This window comes from Punica granatum, chromosome 8 (genome assembly GCF_007655135.1).
Source record: "Punica granatum isolate Tunisia-2019 chromosome 8, ASM765513v2, whole genome shotgun sequence".
Classification (NCBI taxonomy): domain Eukaryota; kingdom Viridiplantae; phylum Streptophyta; class Magnoliopsida; order Myrtales; family Lythraceae; genus Punica; species Punica granatum.
Genome location: NC_045134.1, coordinates 11,484,147 through 11,491,022, shown reverse-complemented (window position 1 = coordinate 11,491,022; position 6,876 = coordinate 11,484,147).

The window sequence follows — 6,876 nt, the reverse complement described above, 5'->3', positions numbered from 1 at the left end:
TGAAAGTAATTGCTCAACCGTTTCCATGAGATTAGGTCGGTCCCGTTCCTAACACTCTTCTTCTTGTCTTAAATCCTTGCCCATGATCTCTCTGTCTGTCTCTTGACTTGAAGAGCTGGACACGTGTTCTCGTTCTTCCCCCAATTAAGGCCATGTCGTGGATAACACAGGACATCGCACGCGTCAACGTAGCAAGTGCAAATTTTAAATCAAATGCTAAGGAAAAAAAAAAAAAATATATATATATATATATATATATATATATATAAAGAAGTATTGTAGGGTTTACAAGATAATGTATAGGCAATAGTTAGATTATCACAGTATAAGTTCTAAAACTATGCAACACATTAGATTTAAATCATAAATGTATCGGTTTGACGTATCAGTTTGTCTCAAGTAAATCAAAACGTTTAGTCTGTTAAATATTTTCAATTCAAACCTATAAATTAAAGTTAGCGCCGTCAAATCGATCGACATGGCACCTTCTGATTGATTGATTAAAAGTTTTATTTATTTTAAAAAATAAAAAAGAAGGGGATGAAGGGGAGTCATGTCGATGGGGGCTCCCTGGCCGGCCACTTTCTCCATCCCCTTGTCGAGGTCACTACAGGTATCTGAGGCCTCGGCGACCTCGCCAGGGAAATGAGGCAAGTGGGGGCGACGCAGGATTCCCTCCCCTTCTTCTTTGCGATTCCTTCCATCCGGCGAGGTAGTCATAGGTATCGACAGCCTTGCCGAGGAGGAGAAGGCCTTCGGGGAGCCCCCATCGAAGGGATTTCTCTGCCCCTTAGAGAAGGGAATCTCAGAGAAGGTGGGGTAGGGAATACCGCCAGTGGGGGCTCGGTGCCGACTTCCTCCCCCAAGTGAGGTCAGCGAAGCCTCTAGCAACCTCGGCGGAGGGCAAGGTGGCCGGTCGGGGAGCCCCCACCGACGTGACCTTAGGGTTTCATTATTTATTTTTAAATAAATAAAAATTTTAATCAACTAATTAGGAAACGCCACGTGTATCGATTTAATGGCATTAACTTTAATCATGATTTTGGACTGAAAATGTCTAACGGACTAAACTTTTAGGACTAATTGAACGAAACTAATACATTTAGAACTTAATTTTAATTTTTCGCATAGTTTTAGCCTTTTAGGACTTCTTGGCCTTATGTTAAGCTACAATAAATTTGAACTTCATAAGAAAGTGTCTTGGAAGCATCGATAGCATCTACTACGAGGAAATATGACAGCAGAATGGCAAGAAAATATATAATCTATATGCAAAAAATAGATATCTTACTAAAATAGATCAATCAAAAAATAATTGTAACATAATTATTTTGTAGTTACACAGATATCTATTTGCAATTTTTTATGGGTAATATTTATTTGCGATTTTATATATGATTTTTTGCACGTATATGTGAGAGAGAGGGAGACGTCAGAGAGAGGAAAAGAGGGAAATGCGCGGGTGGACCCGTGGAGGGAGAGAGGAAGGAGGGAGGGAGAGAGAAAAAGATGGAGAGAGGTAGTTATTTTATGATGTGAATTTATTATCATGATCACAATCTAATGGTAAATAGAAATTACTAGAAAACAAAATCTCATGCCTTGCTACGGATTAATTTGATGATAAAACAATACGAACTCATTAAATCATATTAAATTTGAAATTATTATAACTTTTTTAAATATGCGATATTTGTTTATTCCTGACATTTTCTCCACTAACTTCCATAATTTAAATTATCAAACATGTGAACTATAATATGTTAATTGAGGATTAAATGACATTTCATGAACTAAAAATAATTTTAAAAAATAGATAGAAACTTAAAGAAAATACGGAAAAAGAGAGCATTCAAATTAACATAGATAATGCTTGTATAAAACTATAAAAAAACTTGTTGAGTAGAATATTAAATGGGTTCCATTTTCATGTTAATTGGGAAAATTTTGAAAGGAAAAATATTTGTTTCGAACTTAGAAAGACTTATATGGGAATGGAGAATAATATGGGGAAACTTTTGAAGAGAAAAAATGAAAAATATTGAACTAACTAATAATTAATTAACACGTGTCAAGCAAAAGGGATTTGTCCCCTAAAATTCCCCTTTAGCTTATAAGTATAGATATACTAGGCTTAATAAATATAAAAGGTAAAAGTGAGACGGAAAGCCTCATCTCCGGCTTTATATATTAGTATAAATTATACAGAACTTTGATTTAGTATTTTAGAATGAAATGACAAACTCAAGTGATTGGAAATGACTGCCTCAAAACGAATCACTTTCTCAAAAAATCAAGAGATTTTCAAAATTTCTTTATTGATCGATAGGGAGAATAATAAAATATATCACTAAAGAAATGACAAATTTTTATATAAATTTATACTTATATAATATACATATATATATATATATGTGTGTGCGCGCATCATGTATTTTAAACAGTGACTTGATTAGTATTTTAAAGTAAAATAACAATATCAGTAAGAATTAAATAGAAGCATATTGGAACAAAGTAAATCATCTTTGAAAATCATATAGAATGTAACAATTTAATTAAATTCGATTCTATATGAGTCAATTTTTTCGATTCTTGGTAAATAAATATTTCATAGGCCATAAATTGCATGCAAGGTCCAATTTGCAAAAATATAATAATTAAAATTTTCAAATAATTAATTTTCTAGCTATAATTCATATTTTTTCCCACTTGAGTAGTCAGTATTAATTAGATCAAAAAACTTTTACACAAAAAAATTAGTAAAAATAATAGTAAATAAATATATAGACAAGATGTAGTAAAATTGAGAAATACAAACATAAACACCTAATGATATTTATTAGTTTGCTAATAGAATTTTCAATTTTAAGATTAATTAGTTGCCTTTTGAAAAATATAAAAGAGTTTCTAGAAAATTTAAAATGATTTGCAATCCAAACTTTAATATTACTCCTAGAAATTTATAAAGAAAAAAGAAATCACTATTAAGAACGCTATGAATGTTTGAAATAATCTAATTTTATGTATTTTACAGCCATACCAATTGACTTATATATACGAACTTTAACTCAGCATTTTAGAATGAAATAATAAACTTAAGTCATTTAAAATAGTTGCCACAATACAGATTTCTTTCTTAATGATTAAGAGATTTTTAGAAATTTACAAATATTTTAATTGCCATGTTAACATTAAATACAACTAGAAGTTACTATAATAATTGCGTTGATAGGGGATGAATAAAAAGTACCACTAAAAGAAATGAAGATTTAGAATAATTTTAGTCTTATATATTTTATATATACATATTTAAATATATCATACAGAACTTAGTTAGCATTTTGGAGTAAAATAACCATATAGAATGTAACAATTTAATTAAATTCGATTCTATATGAGTCAATTTTTTCGATTCTTGGTAAATAAATATTTCATAGGCCATAAATTGCATGCAAGGTCCAATTTGCAAAATATAATAATTAAAATTTTCAAATAATTAATTTTCTAGCTATAATTCATATTTTTTCCCACTTGAGTAGTCAGTATTAATTAGATCAAAAAACTTTTACACAAAAAAATTAGTAAAAATAATAGTAAATAAATATATAGACAAGATGTAGTAAAATTGAGAAATACAAACATAAACACCTAATGATATTTATTAGTTTGCTAATAGAATTTTCAATTTTAAGATTAATTAGTTGCCTTTTGAAAAATATAAAAGAGTTTCTAGAAAATTTAAAATGATTTGCAATCCAAACTTTAATATTACTCCTAGAAATTTATAAAGAAAAAAGAAATCACTATTAAGAACGCTATGAATGTTTGAAATAATCTAATTTTATGTATTTTACAGCCATACCAATTGACTTATATATACGAACTTTAACTCAGCATTTTAGAATGAAATAATAAACTTAAGTCATTTAAAATAGTTGCCACAATACGGATTTCTTTCTTAATGATTAAGAGATTTTTAGAAATTTACAAATATTTTAATTGCCATGTTAACATTAAATACAACTAGAAGTTACTATAATAATTGCGTTGATAGGGGATGAATAAAAAGTACCACTAAAAGAAATGAAGATTTAGAATAATTTTAGTCTTATATATTTTATATATACATATTTAAATATATCATACAGAACTTAGTTAGCATTTTGGAGTAAAATAACCATATAGAATGTAACAATTTAATTAAATTCGATTCTATATGAGTCAATTTTTTCGATTCTTGGTAAATAAATATTTCATAGGCCATAAATTGCATGCAAGGTCCAATTTGCAAAAATATAATAATTAAAATTTTCAAATAATTAATTTTCTAGCTATAATTCATATTTTTTCCCACTTGAGTAGTCAGTATTAATTAGATCAAAAAACTTTTACACAAAAAAATTAGTAAAAATAATAGTAAATAAATATATAGACAAGATGTAGTAAAATTGAGAAATACAAACATAAACACCTAATGATATTTATTAGTTTGCTAATAGAATTTTCAATTTTAAGATTAATTAGTTGCCTTTTGAAAAATATAAAAGAGTTTCTAGAAAATTTAAAATGATTTGCAATCCAAACTTTAATATTACTCCTAGAAATTTATAAAGAAAAAAGAAATCACTATTAAGAACGCTATGAATGTTTGAAATAATCTAATTTTATGTATTTTACAGCCATACCAATTGACTTATATATACGAACTTTAACTCAGCATTTTAGAATGAAATAATAAACTTAAGTCATTTAAAATAGTTGCCACAATACGGATTTCTTTCTTAATGATTAAGAGATTTTTAGAAATTTACAAATATTTTAATTGCCATGTTAACATTAAATACAACTAGAAGTTACTATAATAATTGCGTTGATAGGGGATGAATAAAAAGTACCACTAAAAGAAATGAAGATTTAGAATAATTTTAGTCTTATATATTTTATATATACATATTTAAATATATCATACAGAACTTAGTTAGCATTTTGGAGTAAAATAACCATATAGAATGTAACAATTTAATTAAATTCGATTCTATATGAGTCAATTTTTTCGATTCTTGGTAAATAAATATTTCATAGGCCATAAATTGCATGCAAGGTCCAATTTGCAAAAATATAATAATTAAAATTTTCAAATAATTAATTTTCTAGCTATAATTCATATTTTTTCCCACTTGAGTAGTCAGTATTAATTAGATCAAAAAACTTTTACACAAAAAAATTAGTAAAAATAATAGTAAATAAATATATAGACAAGATGTAGTAAAATTGAGAAATACAAACATAAACACCTAATGATATTTATTAGTTTGCTAATAGAATTTTCAATTTTAAGATTAATTAGTTGCCTTTTGAAAAATATAAAAGAGTTTCTAGAAAATTTAAAATGATTTGCAATCCAAACTTTAATATTACTCCTAGAAATTTATAAAGAAAAAAGAAATCACTATTAAGAACGCTATGAATGTTTGAAATAATCTAATTTTATGTATTTTACAGCCATACCAATTGACTTATATATACGAACTTTAACTCAGCATTTTAGAATGAAATAATAAACTTAAGTCATTTAAAATAGTTGCCACAATACGGATTTCTTTCTTAATGATTAAGAGATTTTTAGAAATTTACAAATATTTTGATTGCCATGTTAACATTAAATACAACTAGAAGTTACTATAATAATTGCGTTGATAGGGGATGAATAAAAAGTACCACTAAAAGAAATGAAGATTTAGAATAATTTTAGTCTTATATATTTTATATATACATATTTAAATATATCATACAGAACTTAGTTAGCATTTTGGAGTAAAATAACCACTTCGTAAAAATTAAATAGAAGCATACCTAAACACAGTAAATAATCATAAAAAAAAAACATTTTGTTAAGTTTGATTAATCCTGAATTTGATTTGAAGAGTCAATTATTTTTAATATTTAGTGAATAAAAATATAACTTATGGGCCATATAAACTATACGTAAAATCAAGAAATAAAATAATTGAAATATTCAAATAATTAATTCCACATATGTAACTCATAAGCCTGTTCTATTGAATAACCAGGATTAATTTGATGAAAAGCTTTTAGTTGAATAAAAAAAGAGGTTAATGACACCAAAAATTCATAAACTTACATTTTTTTTCTAAAAATAGCATGAACTCTCAATTTTCCCAAATATAGCACAACGTTACCCACGTTAGACTGCATATGTCACCAGTCTCCAATTCTGTGACGGTTTCCGACGTCGAAAGTAACGGTTGCCGACATGGAAAGTAACGGCTGCCGATGTGACCCAATTCGAACAAGTAATCAGATAAATTAGGGTTTAGAAATTGGGAATTTGGGAACTGTAGAGTGATAGAAATTGGGAATTTGGGAACAGCAGAACAATTATAAAAATTAGGGCTTAAAATTTGGGAATTGGAGAGCGATCGAAAGGTGACAGATGAAGTGTTGAGTGGTTGTTGTTGACTTGTTGGTGGGTCTGGTTAGTGTTATCCTTTTTGCAGTGGGCCCTTGTTGTCCTCTTTGGTTGGTGTGGTCCTACTCGTGGTGCTCGTGGTGGTCCCTTGCTGTCTATGAAGCAATTATTTACACTTTCTAAACCACATTCTACAATGCAAGTGTCCCTTAGAGTTGGGTTGTTGTAGTTCGAGCAAGATGACTTTTCTTTTTTTTTTTTCATTTTTTTAGTCGTGTGGTCCCTTGATGTCTATTGTAGAGTTGCATTTGTAGGTTTTTTTGCTATTTTGGAATATTTAACACTTTTGGCAGGATGTCAAGTTCTTTATTGTCGTTTTCAATTCATTGATTTGTTAATTAGCTTAGTGTTTACATAATGGATTATTAATATAGGGATTTATTGTA